A 12,971-nucleotide genomic window follows, 5' to 3' on the forward strand; every position below is an offset into this window, starting at 1 on the left:
AAAGAATTATTTACTGGTGTCGTGACCCAATAAAATATTAATCAAAAATATTGGTGAATTATTGAATATTATTAATTTGGATGTTGATTGCGGAATCAACATAATTTTGTGTTTGAACTTGCTCAGAATGGTGATTCGTGGAGCGTTTGTTCGAAACCCTAATTTTTTATCAATCCTTCAACAATTGGTGAATTGCTGAAAATTGGTCATGAGTGAAGAGGGACCGACCACATGGGATGATGAGCGTCCATGTGATGCCCAGTGCTCGAGTGAGCACGCACCAGGGTTCTCAGTTTGAGAGTTGGTGAAAGAACGATGATTAAATGCAGGTTTCATCATTTATTGAAATATTGCTGGATTCGGCATTAGGTGACAAACCTAGGCATGAGAGATGAGGACCGACCAAGAGAGCATGGGACCGGCTCTTGGTGGTCACGGGACCAGTTGTTGGTCATTTGAAGGATTCTCCAGTTGGTTGGAGAGAGTTCGAGCCCAGTATGAGCAATTGAACAAATTAGGTCAGAATTATGAAAACATGTGGGACCGGCTTTGTGCAATCCCTAGGAATGACTTTGGTCGGTCATGGAGGCATGCACGTGTTTCCGTGGTGTCTGTGTTTCCATACTGAGAGTTTCAGTATTTTCTGATGCGCGTTCGAGCAACATAGTGAATTTTCAAAAGAGTTTCCTCTTGACTGAGAATTCTCGATTTTTGTTGGAATGAGCATGTTTGCTAAATTCATTAATATTTTGAAAATATTAAAATAAAAGTGTTTTAATATTTAAAATTGCCGTGAGAGGCTAGCCAGTCGTGCGACTATGTTGGCTTTTGGTATTTCGTGATTTGAGCAATATTTGAGAAAATATGGAGAAATCATGAATTTTGCTCAAACCCAGGAGTTTCATGAATTGAGGAAAATAATAATTATGCAAGATTAGGGATTGAAAGGTGTGGGACCGACCATGGCTAGGGCATGGCCGGCCGGCTAGGTTGCTCGGTTCCGCACACCTTTCCCTGTTTTATTATTTTTCATGAATCCTTGAAGTTATGGAGAATCCACGAGTTTTTGTTGAAACAGAGGAGTTTCGTGAGATTAGGGAATAATAATTATAAAAGGCTAAGGATTGTGAGGTGTGGGACCGGTCACGGCTTAGGCATGGCCGTCCGGTTAGGTTTCCCGGTCCCGCACACCTCTCCTTATTTTATAATAATGTTATTTCGTGAATCCACCAAGTTATGGAGAATTCACGAGTTTTGCAAAAACAAGGAAAGTTGCTAAAACCAAGGAGTTTTCGTGAGTTCACGAAATAACAAAAAATAAGAAAAATAACGGGATAGGCACGGACCGACCATGGCTAGGGCATGGCCGGCCGGCCGGCTGGTGGGCCCGGCCTTGGGCGCCTCTTATTATTTTATTAATATTCATTATTCTTTCCTGTTTTGGGAAGGATTCCTCATTATTTCATATTTTTTGGACACTCGTTCGTGCATCTGGGTGCTCAGTCGTGCATCATTGTCGAGTACACTCGCACCATTTTTGTGGGGCTTATTCAGTGATGGTCCAGATGCCCGGTTATTGGGTATTTATTACTGATTTATGAAATTCAATGGAGAATAATTCATGAAACTGAGTAATAAGATGAGTAGTTATTTTATTATCAATCCATAAAATCAGCAGCGGATTGGACTATGGATTCAGAATTATAAAATGATAATTTCATCACCATCTCATGGAATCGCAGATTTCACCATAAAATCGGAGTAATGAAATGAGCTGTGATATCACCATTCCATGGGACCGTGGTGATTCGACCATGAAATTGGAGTAATATCTATTACCATTTCATGAGATCAGCCGTGGATTCGATCATGAAATCGGAGTAATAAAAGAAGTGGTGATATTACCATTTCATGAGATCAGCCGTGGATTCGACCATGGAATCGGAGTAACATCTATTACCGTTTCATGAGATCAGCCGTGGATTCGATCATGAAATCGGAGTAATACATTTATCTATTACCATTTCGATCATGAAATAGGAGTAATGAGATAAGATAGGTTATCTTCTAGGAATTCAGTGGTGAACATGACCTAGAATTTAATCTCTTGCGTATAGTCAGTAAATCAGCGAGTGTTGCTAATGTCCCGAAGACGTTTTGCCCTCTCAACATTTCATGTATGGAGGACCGCCTGAGTCTATACACGGGTCTCTCTACATAGTCAGGAACAGTGAGTATCACCGTCCTGAAGACGTTATTGCTCTCAATCTTACGGAGAACCGCCCAATTGTTCTTCTATGTAGAGGAAAATTCCTCTATGTAGTCAGGTAATAATGAGTGCCACCGGTATCCTGAAGTCGTTAAGCTCTCAATCTTACGGAGAACCGCCCAATTACGTTACTCTATATAGAGGCTATGGTGAAATGCCCGGCGTCGAACGCTCCAGAGAGGCCTTTCGAGCGACATATGCATCATACTTCGTAAAACACGAATCTTCACATGGATATCTGAAGCCGTGTCAGAAACATGCAGTATCATGATTTTACGGTTTTGACCTTTGTTGAAAATCCACCATCTACAGTAGGTTCTGCAAAAACCTCTTGAAAATCTTGCAATAAGGAAGAAATTTCTGGAGGATGTGAAGTAGGAGTGGGAGTGTCTGAGATTGACATTAATTGAGCACAAATGCCATGAGTGTTGTTTTGGAATGAATTTATGGACACTCTTATTGCTTATGGGTCTCAAACTAGGTATTTTAGGAGTACCAGTGAGAGTAACATTTACACCCTGATGCATGAAGGAAACACTCAAAGTTTTGAAGTTAAAAATTGCAATACCAAATTGGCTTAACCAGTCAGCCCCCAGCACTATGTCACAACCACCCAAGGGAAGCATCCTGAGATCCACAGAGAATGTATGATCCTGCTTTGTCCATTGTAATGACTTGCAGATGCCTGAACTGAAAGTTTTGACACCATTTGCCACAGTGACATCCAACTGAGTAGTAGGAGTAATAATGCAGTGTAGTTGCTTAGCTAAAGCTGAATCTGTAAAACTGGTGGTGCTTCCAGTATCAATAAGTATAGAGATATTTTGTGTTTTAAGAAGACCAGGAATCTAATAGTGTCTCCTCTACTAGTACCAGTTAAAGCATTTAGAGAAATTTCCATGTCACTGTCAACTGGAGAATCAATACCCTCATCATGTAGTATGTCTTCTTCAGTAATGGTGTCAGAACTCTCTCCTTCTGCAACCATCCAAAATAGTTGTTGTGTTTTGCAAACATTACCTTGTCTATACGCCTCATCACAATTGTAGCACAATCCTTGTGCCTTCCTGAGTTTGAGCTTCTCAGAAGTGAGTCTCTTAATGGAAGGGCGGGTGGGGTTTGACTTAGGAAGAAGTTGTGGTGGTGGTGGTTTTGGATTTTTTGGTGGGAGAGTTGGTGGTTTTGGGGACAGATTAGATTGATAGGTTGGTTTTCCCAAGGAAAAAGAATTGGAAAAAAAACATTGTGGTGGGTTTTGAAGGTTTTTGTTGATGAAGTAAAGATTGTTCATGTAGTCTTGCTAGAGCAAATGCTCTCACGAGGGTGGTAGGGTGAAACATCAGCACATTGTGTTTTATTTCTTCCTTAAGAGCTCCGATGAAACTTATTACATAATAACTTTCGGGAAATTCAGGATGAATGCTCATCATTAAGGACCTAGCAACCTCAAATTCATCAAAAAATTCATCCACTGTAGTTGTGTGAGCTATCTTATTAAACATACCCACAATATTATCGTTTGATGGGTTTTCAAAACAAAAACAGGCTTGTTCAGCTAATTCAAACCAGCATAAGATAGATCTATAAGTTTGTAAGTTAGAAATCCACCATTCTGCTTTACCATCCATGTGCATAGCTGCCATCTACACCTTTTGAGTTTCTTCTCTGATGTTATGGAGAAGAAAAAATCTGTCACACTTTTGGATACACCCTTTTGGATTAGTACCATCAAATCTAGGAAAGTCTAGCTTTGGAACTCGATTGTAGCCGTTGAAACTCCGATTCTCCGTGAGTTGATTAACGACTGGTACATTACTCCCCTCTTTTGGTACGACATTCGATTCTCCATGATCACTTTCTCTGTTGTTTAGATTCTTTAATTGTAGAAGCACTTGATTAAGTTGTTCTTTTATTTCCGAAACATCTTGATTCACTTCTCGATCTGGGTTTGTTGTTTTCTCTGTGTATCATGTAGATCTGTAGTAGCTTGAGCTCCTTGTCCTCCCATGGTGACAGGATCGATTAGCTCTGATGCCAATTGTTCTATAATGAACAAATTGAAACAACAGATGAATCGAAAATGGTGACTCTGATTCGGAAATCATCCTGAGAACTAAGTTCTTAATAAATTCAATAATAAAATATCCTTACAACCGCCCTTCCTACACCATTAATGGGGCAAAAACTAAACAAAGCAGGACTCAATCCACACACGACACGTGTGAGACTCCTAGTGGCTAAAAACATAAAAAGTAAAAAAAAAGATAAGAATGGATGAAGGCACCCTAGGTTCAGATAAGTACAACCCATGTATTAGGTGACTACATGACATAATCATTATAGTACTTGGAAGTGACGAAGATTTCGAGTAATGTTGAAGAACCAAGGAGATCATGCATGTGGAAGAGAAGCTGCAAAGTTTATTTATTTTGTATTCCATATGTATTGATAGTTTTGTTACTAAAATTGACAAAGGGGGAGATTGTTAGAGCACTGCTCGGTCGAACTCGCAAGCGTTGCTATCTCAAGCTTGTTTGTCAAGTTTAGTTGCCAAAACTATAAGTCTTGATTTCTAGTCTACTTATAGCTAAGTCTCGGACTAGGATAGAAAGTGTGGTTGAGCTATAGACTCCGCGGCGTTCATCATACAAAGACGAATAAATACTCAAGAAACTGGTAGAACTTCATCGACTAAAAGGTATGTTGATACTTGAACTTATCTATCACTCAAAGTCTATCTACTATATCTCCTATATTGAGACAAAAATCGTATTGCTATATAGACTTTGATTATACACATTTGCTATTTCGAGCCGAGTTTATCTCGCTTATCCATTTCTCAAAATATGTGTTGGTAAGCTTTCGCTTTGGCCAAGTTCATCTTTATAAGTGACGAAGGTCATGTTGATTATTTCAATATCTTGAAAATCGCCTTGATGAAAAATGGCGTGTGAATAACCTCTATTTAACATCCTCTAAGAATGTTTCAATGATTGAAATAAGAGTTTAGAATATATAACCTTGAATGGATATAAACATTGTATGTGAACTCATACTTGTGTAAGTCCAAAATCCTTGAACCAAAGTATGCGTACTTTGCTGCTCGGGATAACCGGAACTAAAGTCCGCATACTTCCGGAAGTTCACGTCCCGTGAATTTCTGCTGGAGTTTGTGAACTGAAAACAAACTCAAACCGGGTACATAAGTATGCGTACCGATATGCATACTTGAGTGGGTTATCTTCTAAAAACGGTTTATTCGTGAACTAAGACATATATAAACTAAGGAATGCATATTTGCAAACCGTGGATATAATGTTCATGAATCGATTCGAGTGAATCAAAATCGTTTTTGCTTCGATTGTATCTTATATACTTCTATGAGATCTAAGCAATTGAACAACTCTCTAACTAGTTCTTTTGAATCATTTGAACTAGTTATTGTGAAGATGAATAAGGTTTATATGAAAGTTCTCAAATGGTTAACCATTTTGTTAACTACCGTTGAACCAACTAGGTGTACACGTTTAGGTACGGTTACACAAACCTAAATGAACGTGCATTTCATTTGGGTATAACAAGTTAAGTTCGATCTGACGGTTGAAAGATGTTAGCTTGAATCTAATTAGGTTTTCATCTAACGGTGAATATTGAATGCTTTGTTACCAAGGTAGCATTGATTTCAAACCCTGATTCAGAGACTATATAAAGGAGAACTCTAGCAACTGGGAAACCTAATCCCCACACCTCCTGTGTGATACTATTTGTATAAGCTAGAGTCGATTCTCCTTTAACCTTAGGTTTCTACCGAGACCCTGTAGGTTAACGAATTGAAGACTTCATTGGGATTGTGAAGCCAGACCCAACTATTTTCTTTGTAGTTGCGTGATCTGATCTTTTTGTTTTTATCGTGATTAAGTGCAATCGTAAGATTGGCTTGAGATTAATTTCTCCGATAGGCAAGATAGAAAAGTGGTCACAAACATCTTCGTCTCATCGTTTGTGATTCTACAATATCTTGTTGCTCTAGTCGATTAAGATTATTGTGAGGTGATTGATATTTCTAGGTTGTTCTTCGGGAATATAAGTCTGGTATATCAATTGGTTCTTGTTCACCTTGATTTATCAAAAGACGGAAAAAAAACTCGTAGATATTTCTGTGCGAGACAGATTTATTTATTCATGTAGACTTTTCTGTGTGATACAGATTTGTTTATTCAAGTCTTCGACTTTGGGTCGTAGCAACTCTTAGTTGTGGGTGAGATAACCTAAGGGAATCAAGTGCGTAGTATCATGATGGGATCATAGACATAAGCAGTGCAACTGTACCTTGGATCAGTGTGAGATTGATTGGGTTCAACTACAGTCCAGACCGAAGTTAGTTTGTAGTAGGCTAGTGTTTGTAGCGGCTTAATACAATGTGTGTTCAATCTGGACTAGGTCCCGGGGTTTTTCTGCATTTGTGGTTTCCTCGTTAACAGAACTTCTGGTGTCTGTGTTAAAATCTTTTCCGCATTATATTTTGTTATATAATTGAAATATGACAGGTTGTGCGTTGAATCGATCAATTGGGAAATACGACCTTTGGTTGTTGATTGAAATTGATTGATCCTTAAACATTGGTCTTTGGCACCGTTCAAGTTGATTTCTCTTGTATTCAATTAGACTCGCAGATTTCTATGTGTTTGAGTAAGTATTGAATCGAGAAATTGAGATATAACTCTTTATTATACTTTTTATTAAGATTGAGTCTGACTGTCTAGCTAATTCTCTTAAAAGTATATTGGAGTTAGTCCATACAGATTGCTAAGCGAATTATTGGGTGAGGTTGTTGTACTCCCACTTTTTTAATGTTTACACCTTGCATGGAGATATATTAAGGCACCTAAATTTAAAATGAAGGCAAACTTGAATTTAAAAAAAAAAATCATCTCTTGTGAAGAAATCCATAAATTGCTAAAGGCACACAAATATTAAATTTTCATTTTCTTATTTTTAGCACACCTAGTGTAGAATTTTATTTTTAACTCTAATGCATTTAGTTAAATCCGAGAAAAGGTTCGTACTGTTACATCTAGTTTAAAGAAGAATTACTCTGAGAGGTTATGAGAAAGTTATGTATTAGCTTGGAGAAATAGAGGACTTATTTATAGATGAATTCTCTAATATCAGGTCGGTGAAGATAGGGATCGTTTGTCTTGCCGTGCAGAGAACTTCTCGTGTCTCTTCAGGAATAAATAAAGATAAACTAGGTTGAGTTTACCTCATTATTCCATCGCCTTTAGTCTCTTATGCAGTTAGAAATAGGCCGGGTATTTCTACGTGTCGTAGACCGTCAGACCAAAACCCTAATTGATATCCTCCTATTTGTGTGAAGCTGAGTCAGCCTTTGTGATGATGTGTTGAGAGAGAGAAATATTCCCTTTAGCCGAGTTGGCCAAGATAGAGAGATATTCTCTGATTTGTAAGAATGACTAGGATGAGTCACGTGAAAAGGCATGGGATGCCTCATAATCGTGTGGAGAGTCTGAAAATAAGACTCGATTCCTACATGAGGCTCATGCCTATCATGAGGAATATGCATCCCTGAGATTTCCCGAGAGATATGAGTATCTCTGAGATTTTGAGGAGAGATGGGAACCTCTACGAGATTTTGCAGAGAGATTTGAATCTCTTCGAGATTTTGCAGAGAGATTTGAATCTTTCCGAGATTTTGCCGAGAGATTTGAATCTCTTCGAGATTTTGCGATGAGATTTGAATCTCTCCGGGATTTTGCAAAGAGATGTAATCTCTCCGAGATGTTGCAGAGATATTTTGCGAAGAGATGTGAATCTCTTCGGGATTTTGAGAAGAGAGAGATGTGAATCTCTCCGTGATTTTGTGGATAGATCCAAGTATCTATGAATACTTTATTAACGGATCTAAATCTCTAAGTGGTCAGCTGGGACTCATCCTGAAGAGAGAGAAAGGTCTTTGTGCGCCCGATTAATGTCTCTATGAGACTTTGGCTCACTTGTCTTTGACCAGCGTATCTTGCAGAGATGTGATAGGAATCAACTGTGTCCATCTGATGGGGCCTGAAAAAGTGGGGGCCTAACAACCACACCCAATAATTCGTTTGGCAATCTGTATGGACTAAATCCAATATACTTTCAAGACAATCAACTAGACAGTCAGACTCAATCTTAAGAAAAGTATATCAATGAGTTATATCTCAATTTCTCAATTCAATCCGCAATCAAACAAATAGGAATTTGCGAGCCTGATTGAATATAATAAATAACTTGTACGGTATCAAAAACCAATATCCAAGTGTCAATCAATTTAATCAACAACCCAAAGGTCGGATTCACAATTGATTGAACTTATGCACAACCTATGATATTTCAATTATATAAACAAATATAATGCGGAAAAGAAATAACACAGACACCAGAAATTTTGTTAACCAGGAAACCGCAAATGCAGAAAATCCCCGGGACCTAGTCCAGAATAAACACACACTGATTAAAAGTTGTTAGAGCAACTGCAGTGGTGCGAGTATAACCAAAGACCAAAGAGGGAAAAAAAAACCAAATTTTGGGTTTAGTCTGGTGTGTGACGCTACGGTGGAAAGACTAAATTTGGTCAGACGTACATTATATGTTCGCCTGGTGTGGGGCGTGGACTATACCAACGCCTGGTGTGGTACGGGGACTATACGTTTGCCTGGGTAAGAAAGATTCAAAAAAAATAAAAATAAAAAAGAAATAGAAAAAATGGGGCGGAGGTATTAAGCCCGCCCCATGATTTTTAAATTTGTAAAGAATGGGGCGGGGGTATAATTCCCGCCCCATACAAAATTAAAAAAAAAATGGGGCGTAGACTTTGCGTACGCCCCATGTGGAGCGTATACTATACCAACGCCTGATGTGGGGCGTGGACTATACGTCCGCCTGGTGTGGGACGTGTACTATACGTCCGCCTGGTGGTGGGGCGTGGACTATACCAACGCTCGACTATATTTGGGTTTAGTCTTGGTCCCAGACCAAATATACTCTGGGTTTTAGTCGTCGATCAAAATTTGATCGATAGTACGTTCCACTACGTCTGTTCAAAAGACCAAATATTTGGGTTTAATCGCCCACTGTGGACGCTCTTACACCAATTTCCTAATACCTATTCGGACTAGATGTAATACCTTCTTCAGATGTATTCAAGCATTTATAGAACTCCTAGCAGAACACCAATTCTCTTTAGGAATTCTTCTCATAAATCTTCTATAAGAGTGTCAGTTCTCTTTAGAAGACGCACCAACACGATTGATACTTTTCGATCTTTTGTTTTCACAAAACACCGAAACGATTTCCCTTTAGATGTGAATCGAGGTTTTGGAAATCTTGTGTTTGTTTTGAGAAAATAATTACTAGGTAACAGTAATATCAAAACAAACTTATAGATTAGGATTTTAACTTACAATCAGTATGCGTACACACAAGGAGTCCGTGAACCTGATTTTTGTAAGTGAACTTGGGAGGTTCCAAAGATAAATTTCCAGGTTAAGAAAATCCTAATAATTCTACAACAAGAACAACTAGAATAAATCTAGAGATATCTTGTTTAAAAATTCTTAAGGATTTTTACGAGATACCTTAATCGAAGTTTTCTTTCTAGTCTCTGATTTTGACTAACAAGTGTTGGTATAAGATCGGAAACTGAAATCTATCAAAACCTAGGGTTTATGATCAACAACTATTGAATGGTTTTATATCAGAAGAGAAAACCTTAGAATATACAAGAGGTGAAAAACCTAGATTACAAGTTGTATAATCAATCACGAAGATTAAATCCAACTCGGATTTGTGATCCCCCAATACAAAGAATTTTATCTTACTCTTGTTCACGAAGAACAGAACATGGAAAACAGCCTTATGAAGCTTACACAAATTTTCCAAAGGGGATGAAAACGTGTAGCACTCACGAACCCTTTATTTATAGTGAACAATAACTTGGAAGCTACGCAAAGCTATTTTCCTTTTTCAAGACTCTCCTAATTTTGGGATTCTTTCCTAAGTTACAACTCTTGCCAAAATAATTAAATAATTAGCAAATATTGTATTTATGTGAGTAAATCACATTTTAACTTAGGAAGGAATCACAAACACTTTAATATAGTAATCAAATATGTTTGGAGTAATAGTTATCTTGCCTAGATAAGGAAACATCAATTACATGACGAGAAATGGCTTCTAGTCACGTAATTGGGCTCAAGTCCGTGAACCGTTACAAACAGTTCATGGATTGTTTCCTACTGACGAATTGAAAAATTACAGCAACATTTATAATTGTTACTTTAATAAATCACTCATAACTTCATAGTTATAACTCGGAATTGAGTGATTCTTGGCTCGTTGAATTCGTAAGCTCATTCACTATAACATGAGAACCTTTCCAGGGATAAAGGTTATCGTCACAAAAGTCGTGGCTCAAATAACCAACCTCGAGTATATATACATAAATGTACATTTACCGTCATAGGAATTGTTCCATAGAGTGACAATTTGTTTCGATATATTTAGAAAGGTAGAATTGAACAAGAATCCAAATGAAATGAATTACCACATACCTTTGTTGATGAAGTCCTTGTTGATGTCTCTTCAAACTTCATCCATCAAGAATAGCTTCGATTATCCTTCTTAGACTTAATCTAGTCTGAAACCATATACAGTATACTAAATCAAGAATGCACTTTGGAAACTAAAATTGACAACTAACTTGACATACTAACGCTAGTGGGTTCAACCGAGCAATGCTCTAACAGGGCCGACAAGACCAGCGTATCTAGAAAAGATGTTCTAGGAGTCTGTCGAAAAGCACGGAGGCAGAATAACCAGTGTATCTCACGGGGATGTCCTAGGAATTATTCGGAAACCTCGGTAAGTCGAGTCAGAGCCTAGATTATACATGACCAGTGTATCTCACGATGATATACTAGAAATCAGTCCTTCATTTCAAATAGGATGAGTCATGCTTACATGAGACATGCATATCTCCGCTATAGGTCATAAGTCTGTCGGGGGCGTTTTTATGCATCTACATAGCCTATATGATCAGAAGTATATCGTCGAGGATGTATACTAGGAACCATCCATGCTGGAATTGTGGATGTTCTGGTTCATAAGTATGTTGGGGACTTTTTACGCTCTACAGAACCTACGTGACCAGCAGTATCTCGTAAAGGATGTGCTCTAGGCGTCACGACATCAAGACCAGCAGTGTCTCGCGGGGATGTATATTAGAAATCGTGGCTAAGGTATCCTTGAGTGCCAAGGGCTTAATCTCTCACGTGAGAGTTGAACTTAATCTATGCTCTTGAAATGACAGTTTTTCCCCTTATCTAAATTTCATCATCTATAGACACATATCACTGTTCCAGGCTATTTTTGAATGATAATCTTGAATCACGATTTAGATTATGAACAATAAATTTTTCTTAACCTAAATTCATCAAGTATGAACCAATGTTCATTAAGCTTAGTCATATATATTTCGAGAACTAATTACCAAGATAAACTTGACTCGAAATTCTTGATATGCTTAAGATAGTCTAATTAGTCATGCGACATCGTCTCATAAATAGAAGGATGAATGTAATTTTAGAAATATGTGGTTCAGTCATCACTTACCTTTTGTTGAAGAAGTTCTCCAAAAGCTTCGGTTGATCTTCCTTTCAAACGGTAGAACTCAGCGATGTCCAATTCTCAACTACACATCCATCCTAATCTGAGACTTGACTAATTGTATACTAGAAATCAAGATATAGTTTTGATCAACTAAATTTGAAAAAAAACTTGATATATAAACACTACTTAGTTTGACGGAGCAATGCTCTAACAACCCTACCTTATGATGGCCTAAACTATATGTAATAGTCTTATGACATGTAGAAGGAAAGAAGTAGTGTACTCTTTAACAAAACTAAAGCCTGCTCTAGTCAAACAACTGGGAAAATTATACATTTTGTGAACACTAACCTAGCAACCAGGGCTAGAAATACAACTAACCATATGCATATAATATATTTAATGGAAGAGGCAAACAACAAGACCGTAGAGTTCAGATTACATGGAAACCCCTTTATTCGCTTGGAAAATAAAGGAGAATACAAAGGAGAATAATTATGATATTGGCCCAATCCTAACTGATTTCATAGGAGAATACAAAGGATCAAGAGGATTTGGAATCCATCAAGAAAACATAATAGACTTAACGGAGAAAACAACTTAGGAGGTTTTCAACTTGACGACGAAATTGGGAAGCAGAATCTAGTTTGGATCAGACTCTTTCCAATAATAAAATTAATTGAAAAAAAAGAACATGTTGAGCATATAGGCACACAAGGAAGGAACCTTTTGAGATTGGTACTTGGAACACCATTATCAAAAGATAACTACCTAGCTTCAAATTTCGTATCACCACACTAATAATGGTATTTCCTTTATAAATCATGTTAGTGCGGATTCATAAATTTTTACTAGATTTATGCCCGGTACAACGCATGCGATGATAATTCTTGATTTGGTGTGGGGGGCTTCGCCCTGTCCCGTCACAACGCATTAAAACTAGCATGTAACGTGTTCGATGAGAGTTTTTGAGTCCTCGGCCATTACACCCTGTCGCGATGCATTAAAACTTACATGTAACCCATCTCGATGAGAATTT

Source organism: Papaver somniferum, chromosome 2, assembly GCF_003573695.1.
Source record: "Papaver somniferum cultivar HN1 chromosome 2, ASM357369v1, whole genome shotgun sequence".
In the NCBI taxonomy this organism is placed as follows: Eukaryota; Viridiplantae; Streptophyta; class Magnoliopsida; order Ranunculales; family Papaveraceae; genus Papaver; species Papaver somniferum.